Source organism: Ambystoma mexicanum, chromosome 4p (assembly GCF_040938575.1).
Source record: "Ambystoma mexicanum isolate Mex_15411 chromosome 4p, UKY_AmexF1_1, whole genome shotgun sequence".
In the NCBI taxonomy this organism is placed as follows: Eukaryota; Metazoa; Chordata; class Amphibia; order Caudata; family Ambystomatidae; genus Ambystoma; species Ambystoma mexicanum.
The window spans coordinates 797,899,172-797,911,563 of record NC_090927.1 but is presented as its reverse complement, the minus strand read 5'-3'; the positions used below and the strand labels follow the sequence as shown (position 1 = coordinate 797,911,563).

The 12,392-nt window shown below is 48.1% G+C and overlaps 1 protein-coding gene across 13 annotated transcripts in view; it reads left to right on the top strand.

Moving 5' to 3' along the window:
- Positions 1–12,392, top strand: part of SNX14 (sorting nexin 14) — a 2,214,134-nt gene that overhangs the window by 2,139,799 nt on the left and 61,943 nt on the right. The gene's annotated exons all lie outside the window — the stretch shown is intronic.

Genomic DNA, 12,392 nt, shown 5'->3' with positions numbered 1-12,392 from the left:
CTCCCCATTCCTATTTGAGTCCCATTGGACTCAATGGGAATGGGGAGGTAGGATGCAACCGTCGAGGTCTGCTTGCGGGTGCGAGAACCCCCGGGAGGTCGGATCTGGCGGGCGGGAAGTCACCCGTGAGCAGAACTTGTATTTTGCCACTCTGGTAACAGTGGTACCGGCAAGCTTACCGGTACCGTTGGTACCGGACCGGCAAACGTGTAATGAGGCCCAATGTGTATGCATATTTTACACACCACCCTCTGAGTGTGCCTATGCTATATCCAAGATAGATTTTTCAGTAAGTGATAATTATGCTGCTTTAGGATTTGCATATTGGGAACATATTGATCTTTAAAGTCAGAGATGATGATGATGATCTAAACGCCAGTATTTGAGGATGTTGAGATGTTCCTTCTTTAGCTTGTCGGTCAGGGGGCCTTTACTCTCTTAGAACTTCAGTATGAAGTGACTGTAATAGTTGGTCAGGCCCAGAAAGGCATGCATGTCCTCCTTCGTGACAGGTCTCTTAATTTATTGAATTGCCTCAACTTGGCTTTCTGGTAAAGTACCTTCCTGTTCCTTACCAGGAAGCCTACTTCATTCACTGAGATCTCTGCCAAGTGACATTTAGCAGGGTTGTCAGTTAGGTGGACCTTCCTCAGTTGGTCGTAGACAGCTGTAATGTGCTACAGATGTTCTTTCCAATTTGAGCTATAGACTACTACATCATCCAGATATGCTCAGGCATAGGCATGACAGGGAGGCAGGATGTGGTCCATCAAATGTTGAGAGATTGCTGGTGCCCTGTGCAGCCCAAAGGGTAATGCTCTGAACTGGTGGAAGCCATCTGCGGTCAGACAGCTGTCTTAGCTTTAGCCTCCTTTTCCAGAGGCACCTGGCAATTGTCCGTTCTAGTGTTGAAATATTTGTGCTGACCCCCATCTCTCAACCAGTTTGTCGATCCATGTCATGGGGTAGAAGTTGAATTGGGAGATCTCATTCAGGCAGCGGAAAGCTGTACAAAATCTCCATGTGCGGTCTGGCTTGGGGATGAAGACAACTGGAGAAGACCACTCGCTATGGGACTTCTCGATAGTACCCTTCTCCAACATTTTCTTCAACTCATCCTTTATAATTTTCTTCCAGACACGGTTTTAGTCTTATCACTCTTCCTGGAAGGGTATGTATCTGGTTGACGATTCTCTGACAGTACCTGGGTTTGGATGAAAATACATCCACATGGCCCTCAATTCATTGTATCTTCTCGAAGGGTTCCTGGTAAGCCTTGAACCTCTAGGGCAATTATAGATAAACAAAGCGTGACTGGTCCAGGCTGTTGTCTCACTCCCCTATTTTATATATATATATATATATATATATATATATATATATATATATATATATATATATATTCTTTAGCAGCAGGTCCAAAAAAGTTGTCAGTTTCTCATAAAAAACATCTGTTTTATTATTTCATACCAACAAATCATGTATGAATATTTTCTTTAAAAACAACACATATACATATAGTACATTTATACACATTCATTGGCCTCACATAGGGCCTTCACATGATATTTTGTACATTAGTACCAACATATAACTTTTCTTAGATACATAAATGAGACACTTATTTATGACACTGCAACTGGTGACAAGACGGCCGAAACACTGTGTCGACCTGATTATTGAAAAACTGTCAACACTGCTTAAACCAAGCCAGACCCAATACACCAAAGGAAATGAAAACAAGATACTGCAAAATATCAAACAGAATGGACTTTACCATTAAACACTGCCATCGCTGACCCAGTCATGCATCTGTGGCCACATCAAAGCTAGACTGTGGCTGAGCTTCCAAAAAAATAAAAGTCGGCAAGGGACAACCGCCTGTTTTTCATGGTGCATCTTAGTCATGAAGGGCTTGTGGTGCAAGCCACAACAGTGAATTCCAGACATCTAAACTCCCAAATGGATAGGGAGTAGAATAAGGTTAATGCCTTAGCGAAGAAAGTTTTTGCCTGGGGAAGCATGGCTCCAAAAGCAGTAAATGCGGTCTGTGCTTTTGCCAAATACTCTTAAATATTCTGGAGAACCATCACAGAAACTGCCAGCCACTTGCGGGGCCAGGGAGGGTTTCCTCTAGACATTGGAAAAGAAACCGCATGCCAATCGCTTTAGGATGGGCTGGACGCCGCGACTTTGTGGGTTGTGTTATGGGCACGCTGATGGTGCTGCACAGGTCGTCATACATTTGGAGCTCTGTTTTTTTGCCAAATGACCAGGAGAAGGTTCTTGGCCTGGCTTTTGATGTTGAGCATTTATTTGGATGAAAACAGATGAGTCGCAGGAAAAATGTAAGGACTCCAAACTGGCAGCTAAATTGCTGGGGGTGGCGGTATATAAGCCGGTCAAACATGCTTTTTTAACCCTCAGCTCTAGAGGAAGAGGGCTCAGGCGATATATCTTGTCTTTATAAAGAGGGTGCAGCTAACCAGGCCAAGCAGGCGCAACAAAGGTTCCCATGACCAGGCTGGGGCAGAGACGCATCTAAGAGGCAATCAGCTTCAAAATTGGCATCGGCAGCACCTGCATCTCAAAAACCTTTTTGGAGGTCTCCCTGAATGTTTCTCCAGTTGGATGGAGAGATTCCAGGTTTGTTCACAGATGGAAAGAGATGACTTCCGACGCCTGTGTCCTCCAGTTGGTGGAACTAGGTTACTGCCTACCATTTCTCAGATGACTCCAGGACAGATCAACAACACCCTCCTGTCAACCGGAATGGGAAAACCAGGAGGAACTGCAAGCTCTTTCGTTGGAGGTCGCATTAGAGGAAATACCAGCCTGGGAGAGAGGTTCAGGCTGGTACTCCCAATACTTCCTGTTCCCCAAGAAAGGGGGCGGACTCAGGGTCTTAAACAAGTTCTTGAGGAAGGATAGGTTCAGTATGGTGATGTTTCAGTGAAATTCTCCAAGCTCGACTGGCTGGTGCAATTGGATATTCAGGATGCTTATTTTCATGTGCCTATCCACAGGAAGCACACGCAATTCCTGAGGTTCGTCATTGGTGACGCCCATTATCAGTTCAAGGAGCTACCATTTGGCTTGACCTCTGGCCAGGGTGTTCATCAAGCTGATGGTGGTAGTTGGGGCCCACCTCAGGAGATCCGGTGTCTTCATATTCCCGTACTTGGACGACTGGATGATCTATGGTTGATCCCCAGACCAGTTTTTGAGGACACTTGATCCCTACTGCACATCCTGGGCTTCTCCCGGAACTTGCAGGAGTTGCATATTACAATGGTGCAGAGACTCCAGTTTATGAGCCCAGTCCTGGACACTCAGGAGGGGAAGGCCTCCCCCACCCGTGAGGAGAGTCACCAACGTGGCACAACCTTTTCCAGAACTCCAGCAGTCTTCCGGCATCTGCCTTCCTGCACCTCTTAGGCCTCATGGCATCCTGTATGTTTCTGTTGCCAGAGGAGAGACTTTGGATGTGGTCCCTACAGTGACAACCTGGCTTGGCGGGAGAGCTGTTATGGACACCTTGGCCAGAAGTACAGGAGATCACGGAGGCATCCCTTTAGGGTTGGGGGTGGGGCTCATTGTGGGTCCATTCAAGTCAACAGTCACTTGTCTCGGAAGGAGAGTTGTTGCTACACCAATTTGCTGGAACTGCGAGCAGTGATGCTGGCTTGGACAACTTTTGTTCCTTCCCTGCGATGCAAACATGTCCTGTTTCTAACGGACAACACAGTGGCCATGAACTACCTCAAAAAGCCGGGAGGTCCGAAGTCGCTACCCCTATGCAGGGAGGCCATGCGGCTGTGGTTTTGGATGCTGTAGAACGATATTGCTGTCTCTACAGCACACATGGTGGGATTGGAGAACCGGCTGGCAGACGCTCTGAGCAGGCAGAGCTCGCTCTTCCATGAGTGGGAGCTTTGCCCGGATGTCATTTTGGACATCGACCAGTGGGGAACCCTGTTGGTGGACTTGTTTGCAATAAAGGGCACAACAAAATGCAGACAGCTCTGCTCAAGGTAATTTCCGCCAAGGGAATCATTGGGGGGATGCTTTCCTGGTGGAGTGGGTCTTTGACATTCATTATGCGTTCCCACCGATACTTATCATCCCGTGGGTTCTCAGGAGGAAGAGGAGGCTCACCTGATCCTGATTGCCCCAGACTTGTTCGAGAAGGACATGGTACCCGGACCTTCTGGTGTTGGCCGTCTGCCTGCCTCGCTGGCTTCCTCAGAGGCTGGATGTTTTGTCCCAGTCGGAAGGCAGGATGCTTCCCCCGAACCCAGAGTCTCTCAGCCTACATGCATGGCTCTTGAGAGGTTAAGATATGAGGATTGGGACCTGGATGATGAGGTTTTGGAGGCGTTGTTGGCTGCACACAGACCTACTAGGTTGCTGTATGCATGCAGATTGAGAAAGTGCGTGGCATGGTGTAAGGTGAAAGGAGTAGATCACCTTGCGTGTCTCACCTCCACAGTGATGCAGATTTTGTTGGACTTGGCCAAGCCAGGTCTTAAAGTGGGCATGGTTATGGGCCATCTGGCTGATTTGCCCTTATTTAAGAGGCCGCCAGAGCAGGGTTCGCTTTTTTCTATCCCTTTGGTGGTCCAGTTCCTGAAGTGCCTTGTAAATACTTTCCTACCTACTTCCCACTCCGTTTGCTTCTCCAGGTTGTGACTTAAATCTGGTTTTAAATTGCTTGACAGTGGCTCCTTTTCAGCTCTTACATTCTACTTCCATTAGACCGCCTCCTTGGTGGTGATCACATCGGTTAGGCGGGCCAGTGAATTGCAAGCACGCTCTTCCATGCCACCCTAAGGTTTTACAAGGAGAGGTGTCGTCCTTGAATATACGCCCCAAGTTCTTGCCGACAGTTGTTTTGGAATTTCAAATTGTCCAAAGTGTGGACCTTCCAGTGTTCTTTTCCCCTCTTCATCATTTGAAGGACAATTAAAGGCTCCATAGATTGGATCCCAAAGGGTGTTGAGTTTGTAACTGGCTAGAACTAGTGTCTTCAGAAAGAACGATCAGTTGTTTGTTGCTTTATTGAAATCGAGACTGGGTCAAGCTGTTGCGAGGTAGACGATGTTGCACTGGTATGTGCTTTGCATTTCTGAATGTTAATAGAATGCAGACAAGGAGGTGTTTTCAGTTCTGAGGGCTCACATGAAAAAGGTGTGACTGCTTTGTCAGCACTCCAACGAGGGGTGCCGGTAAGAGAAATTTGCAGAGTGGTAACCTAGTAATTGTTGCATACTTTCGTCAAACATTACAGCTGTCTTGAGTTGCTGATGCCTGTTTTTGTAGGGCGGTACTGCAGAGCTTCTTTGTCTAGCTTCCATCCCTCCTCTGTTGAGGGCATATCTTTCGGAGTATGTGAAGATGAGGAATCTGTGGGAGAATGTAATCTATTGAAAGCAGAATTATTTACCGGTAATGTTTTTTTTATGGATTCTTCACCGCAGATTACTTACTGTCCTCCTAGCCTGCGTCGCTAAGAAGATGACTATCGAAGGGTTGGCAATGCTTTCCGTTTAAAACAAAGAGAGAGTTGCATTCGTTGCAATTCCATTAGTCCTTCAGTAGTTGCCTGTTCTTCACCAAAAAAAAAGAAAAACTTTTTTTTACATTTTTTTGTTGCTTGGAGTCTGTTATGGATTCCTTCCAACAGCTGTAGAGCACAAGGTGGGGAACTGAGGTACGGGGTGTAGTGACATGATATATATACCGCTGGAGTAGAGGAGTGGCACGGTTCAGGCATGAAGTGTTTGAAGAATGCTGCTGAGATGCACTACACCCCCTGCCAAAAGATTTCTGAGCAGCTGACGGTGGATGGGATTACTTACAAGATTAGGACTCTTCAGGAGGTGAATACATAGAACATTACCGGCAAGTAATTTCTCTCTCTCTCTCTCTCTCTCTCTCTCTCTCTCTCTCTCTCTCTCTCTCTCTCTCTCTCTCTCTCTCTCTCTCTCTACCTCTACCTCTACTCACTGTCACACTCTTTACCACAACCACTCTGCTCTGCCAAGCTTGGTACCACTCTCACACACAATACCGTACCTGCACTCTCATCCAACATCTCCAGCAATCTTCAGCACTTCACTCCAACATCCCCCCTCCGTCTGGTCTCTAGGTCCTCCAACATGCCTCTGTAGTTCACCCAAAACCCTTCATCTACACTTTTCAGAGCGGGTCTTTTATCTCTGCCTCCCCCTTCCCATTGGTCCCTACTAACACCTGACAGTTCTGGTCAACCTAGCCCTACACTTTCTCCGGGGAGTGGGTTGCAATGGCACATAGTGTCAAAAAGGAAGCTTAACTCTGCCTGCTTTTCTCTTCCGGGTGTTTGTGGGTCTTCTGAATCCTGCTCTGGTTGGCATCTGCTCTGCACGTCTCCTTCCTGCAGCCCTGGGAAGTCAGTGTTCTTGCCAGAAGTCTGGATGGGGTCAGTGTAGCGAGGGCTCGTGTTCGACACTCGTGTTCTTTGAGCGGTGTGGTCTGATGTTGACGAATTGTATTCTGAAGACGGCTATCCTGTAAGTAACTAGAACAAACGCTGGACGTGAGAGGCTAAGAGGCATGGTACAATAGACAGGGGTATGATCGGCTCGGGAATACTTCTGAGTAGGCTGCCAACTCCAAGTTGAGAAGGGGTCCCGGTTCCCCCCTGGCAGGGTCAAGCCCATGTCCCTGGCACAAGGGCAGTACAGAGTTTTAAAAGAGGAAAAGAGCAACCCAGGAATGCATATTTGGGCAGACTTTTGTCGAAATGTTACCTTTTGTGGAAAGGTTTAAAGAGGCAGTTTATGGCGTTGCAGTGAGGTTCAGGGCACAGAAAACCCATGTAGTGGGAAGGGCATACCCTAGACAGAAATTGGAGATGGAGCGCTTTGAAGAAAATCCATGCCAGCAGTGCTGATTTTCCCATCCAGCTCAGACATTCACAAGCAGCTCCATGAGGCCACGGTTGAGCGCTGGTTGCTCTGGTCACATGATCTCTGTTCCAACACCTTCTGCCTGTCTATTGGCTCATTAAGGTTTTTGTCACTTCCTTTTTGGTCCTGTCGGAGCCTGGAAAGGGCCTAGCGCCAGTTACTCTGCCTGTTGTACACCAGATGGACATGTACTGTAATGTAAAATGGCTTTACATAGCGCCCTTCTGCCAATTATGTTGGCCTTGCTTTGTGTGGGTCTGTAAGAAAGGAGGGCGGGTGTGTTAGTAGGATAGTGGAAAGGCAGATGCAGGAACCTTTGGTATTGATGGATGCAGGCGGAAGTACCAGTTAACTGTGTGACGATATGAAAATCTCTGTTTGTGGTTGGTACCGACCGGGCAGGTTAACCATATGGGCAGCCCCGGAGTGCAAACATTAACAGCATGTTTGTTGATTGATAGATAGGGTCTGAATCCGTTGAGTACACTAGACCTAAGAGGTAATCTGTAGGAATGTGGGAAGTGTAATGATGCAAGATGTTAGTAGTGGTGTGGAGAGTGGGGGTGAGGGTGTTTCCACTTTCTGGCTCTTGGTGGTCGATTTCACTGAGATTGAAGTTGCCACGCAGGAGAGGTTCTACGAGTCTGCTTGATTTCCTGCAAATTCGAAAAATGCTTGTTGTAAATTAGCCCAAATTCCTGGTGCACAGTTTTTAGTCGGTTGCTATTATTTTTCTTTTCTTTCAAAGTAGTTGGTTGAAAAGCCAAATCTTAAGCTGGTCAGCTAGTTCTCCTACTGGCAGAGAGGTTTGGGTAGGATGTTCCACAGTTTTGTAGCCAGAATTGAAAAAGAGGATTCTCCTTGTTGTTTCTTGTTGAAGTTGGGGACTACTACTAGTGCAGCAATGACTGAACTTACTTCTGAAGGACGACGTACCCCTTCCATGGTATGAACGATGGCCGCTGCTCAAGGTTTTGAAATGAACCCTTTTTTTGATGGGTAGGAGTACGTACTGCTGGTGTGATATGTTCATATCACTTAATTCTGAGAAGTAGTCTTGCTGCTGCATTTTGAACTCTTTGAAGTTTCCTCATTGAGTAATCTGGGAGTTCGGGATAGAGGCTGTTTGCATATCTAATTTGGATAGTATTGGAGAAATGGTGGCCATAGCGCTGAGGGTGAATGTTAGGTAAGAGTAAGATGCAGTGTAGCATGTGCAGACATCACCAGGTGTCTCCTCTCTCTCTCTCTACAACCCATTCATATCCTCTCCAGGGATCATACAACCAAACGTTCAAACCAGCCCCGGACAGTTGCCCCGACGAACCTTGTCATTATCCGTGATACACAGGTGCAACACACTTCTGCTATTGGCATCAGCCATGTTATGTTAACGCCAGCTCAGCGGTCACACACACGGCCAACCTCATAACCAACAACGAACTCAACCCCCTACTCGTTACCGAAACATGGTTTACACCCATCTCACCCTACATTTTTGACTCCCTTTCCAGCATCTTCCTAAAATGATTTCTGTTCTACTTATTGTGAATCCAGCCGTCTCTCAGTCACGAGTAGGCTCCCCCACCTCTCACCATTCATCTGCAATCTATACTTGGGAACCTTGGAAATTCTAAAAAAATAAATAAAAAAAACAATATAGCCATCCATCAGTACACTGACAACACTCTGATGTACCTTAAGAGCAGTAGCCCCCAGGACATTGAACGCCGCCATGAATACCTGGCTACCATCCGAACATGGTTGTTAAACGTCTCCCCCAAACAGAACCCCACCAAGACTGCATTTATCCTCATCAGTCCCCCCGCTAAACAGCTTGTGCAAAAATAGCTGGATGACAGGTGCCTAGAAAGATTCACTTCACAGCTGTCAAACTCCGCCAAATGACTGGCCTTCATTGTTACAGTAGCCTTTCCTTTCAAAAGCACATAGCCAAAAAGGCACAAAGCCCATGGCTACAGATCTCCTCAATTTGCAAAATCAAACTGTTCATACCCCCGGATTACATCTGCACAGAGGTCCCAGCCTTCATGATCCCAACACATTTTCAAAAGTACCTTCCCCACTGGGCTTCCAGATGCACACCTGGCCCCCTTCAGTACAGCCTACCACGCCGCAGCCCATCCCATTACAGACGCCCGCAAACTTGACCATATCTCGCCTACACTGCACAAGCTTCACTAGCTGTCCCTCCCCATCAGGATTCCTTTGAAAACTGCATCAATCAACAACAAATCAGTCTTGAAAGAAACACCAACATATTTAGTGGCTAAATGCCACACCTCTAGAGGCTCTTGTGTTTCGTGTAGCAAACCCATCAAAAGGTTGGATTCTAAGCTACCCTATGAATTAAAGACTTGCAACAAAGCAAACAAAGTTATGGCTGGAAGGTTTAGAATTAAACTTAAACTCTGGCATTGCTCTGGGAAACCCTCCAGACCATCATTCTTTGGCTGCCAAGCCATTACAAAAGGGGAAAGTTCATATGCAAATCTGGTTTGGTTCCACCTCCAAAGGGGCAGTTCAGCCCGAATTGCTTGGCCCCATCCCTTCTGCACGAGACCACAAGCATCCCCATACATGCTTCGGCATCGGGCATGGTCTTGGAGCATTCTGTGCTGAACAGTCTTTCCCCACAGGAGAAGCATGGCAGAAGAGCTCACAGAGGTTTTGCTCCTTGTGGTGCGGAGGAGACGGTGACCGCAGCCGCTCCCCCTCTAGGGGCACCTCTACCGCTTCAGTAGTGCCTACCCTGTAGTCTTCCCGAGGTGGCTTGGCCTTGACGCCATGGGGCATAGGAGGCTGAAATGTGAAAACCCTGACCCCTTGCTAAAAATGCAGAGGAAACCTGCCCCTCCTTTTGGCCAGGCCCGTAGGCATGCGAGACTGGTACCCTGCTGGTTGTAGAAGACATTGTTTCCTCTTGGTGCTGGGGGCCAATGTTCCCAGAGCTGAAGGTGCCGAAGCACTCAACACCTTGGCAAAAATGTGAAGCATGTTATGCAAAATCATTCCCATTCCTCTTCAGCTGAGGATTGAGTCAGAAAAGGTACCTGATCTAGCTCTGTAGAACCTCTGCAGCAGTGGCTCTTGTTTTTGGACGAGGAGGAAGAATGCCGTTGCGATGATTCACTCGGGAAGAGATATCTCTTGCAGTACGTCTTCTTTTCATTTTCCTTACGCGTAGGGAACCTCTCCTTGGCCCAATGCTTGACCTGCAATAAGATTGTGCAACCTCATCCTTCATCTTGTGAACAAAGGTAAAGTGTTTTGCCCCCTGTTCCTGGAGGGCCTTCAGGTACATGACCTGACCTGACCCGCAACTCTTGGCTATCATGCTTCTCACCCAAGCAGTATAGATAAATACGGTACAAATCCGAAACTGACATCTGCCGACAACAATCCGCACATGGTTTGAACCCAGAGGGCTTCGCAGGGTTGGACATGATGACTACCATTGAAGATTCAGTCAAGCGTTTTACTGAAGTGAACAGAGGTCACGGAGACCGACGGCTTTATATTTACTGACCCTGATGTCATGTCCGGACCGGTGTGCGCAGAGGTGTGGGTCGGAGCTGACAGAGCCGCACTACGCCTCCTGGCAGTGGAAAATATTCCGAAGAACAGCTTGTGAAAGACATTGGAAGCTTTGTTAAGATTCCAAGATGGCCGCCGTGGGGAGAGCACTGTGATTGATTCTCTCCTGAACCTCGGGGCTTCCTGACTAAAGTATGCATGCTAAAGTCCTCCCCAGGCAGCACCCTGATACCTTCGGGTCTGGCGCGTGCTATAAGTAAATAAACAAACAAACAAACAAACAAAAATTCTGTGACAAGAAACAGCTGCATCGAAAGGCGCCAATTTAAACGTTCGTATATCTGCAGCAGAACAGGCTTTCCCAACGGTGGAGCAGTGTTCAATCAGAACCCAGGAGGCGGCCCCTCCCGAGCCCCAGGGGAGGACAACAAGGAGAAGAAGATTGAGGGGGAGGAGCCAGCTGGAGGACTGTGGCTGTGAGGATGGACATGAGAGCGGGAGGCCTGTGACGGCGAGCAAAGGGACACCAGGCGACTGGCTAGAGACAAGCTCCTGAGAAGTTATGCAACACCCAGCCTACGGAAGAGGATAAGAGCTTTGGTTCGGGGAGCGACGAGGAAGACCAAGAGGAGCAAAGAGGAGTAGCAGGAGGCCTGTCCATACCTCTCCACTGGAAGCAGAGTCCTGTCACGGTAAGTGGATTGGGAGAGGAGGCCCGCCCAAGGAGACAAGCTCCCCGGTGGCGTACGGCGGTGCGCAATTGGCAGCGTGTCTCAACTGATCTCCCAATAAATGACCGGGGAAGGCAGGAAAGATAAGCTGATAAGCTTAACCAGCAAATGGGCGGGGAGAAGTGAAGCTAAATAACAAATGTAAGGAACAGTGAGAGAGAGCCCCAGCAAAGAGAGAGCCGGGGGAGACCGCAGAGGAGAAAGCAAGGCCTGCAAGAGGGGAGAGGGAATGCCCTGGGAACCTGAAAAGATTTTGGGGAGCCTATATACAAGGAGCAGCACGAGTACGGCTGCAGCCGGGGAGAAACCCCTGAGCCCAGTGCAAGGGAGCAGAAACCCGCTGGGAGGAACAATCAGAAGACAGAAGGTGAAAGGAGAGGGCCAGGCATCCAAGCAAACAGGAGAGCGCTAACCCACCCCTTGGGGCAAAACTAGGGCAAGTCAGGGTGGCCAAAGACAGACCTATATTAATCCAGGAATCAAGCAAAGCAAGGACTTTCTCCCCATTAGGGGTAAGAGGGTCATCGAAAGCGAAAGGCCCCCTGAAAGTATGGGATACTCCCCTTACTGGATAAACCAACGCATACCGCATCACAGAATGCATTGAAGCTTTTGGAAATTCACTCCCCCACCCACAGGGATTAGAAGATTTGTGGGGAGATAAAACATACCTCCCTCATGACGAGAGGGAGCTAGGGAAGTGTTTCCACCTGGAGGGGGGGCTCCGGGGTACCAGAGTGAAATTAGGCCCACGTGAAGGCCTACAGTAAGTTACAATGTCCAAGACGAGAGGAAAGGACCTGCCCCTAACATCGAAGGGCCCCAAGAATTCCTCCCCACCCACCCGAGAATACTCTCCAGAGAATGTGGAGTAAGGAGGTATTCTCCCCCAAGGCCACCCAGGCGGGCCTAGATCAAATTGATCACAGAGAGCCCCAAATAGAGGAAGGCCACGACCAACAAGTGATGCACTCACTTGTTAAGCAATATTTCACAGTGTTTGGGGACAGAATATCAGAAACAGTCCAGAAACAAATGACCATCATGAGGGAGGATCTGGCAGCTGCACTCCAGTAAATAAAGCAAGATGGGAATAAAATGGAGGAAAGCGTCGACACAAATGAGAAACCTATACAAGAATTGATGGAGG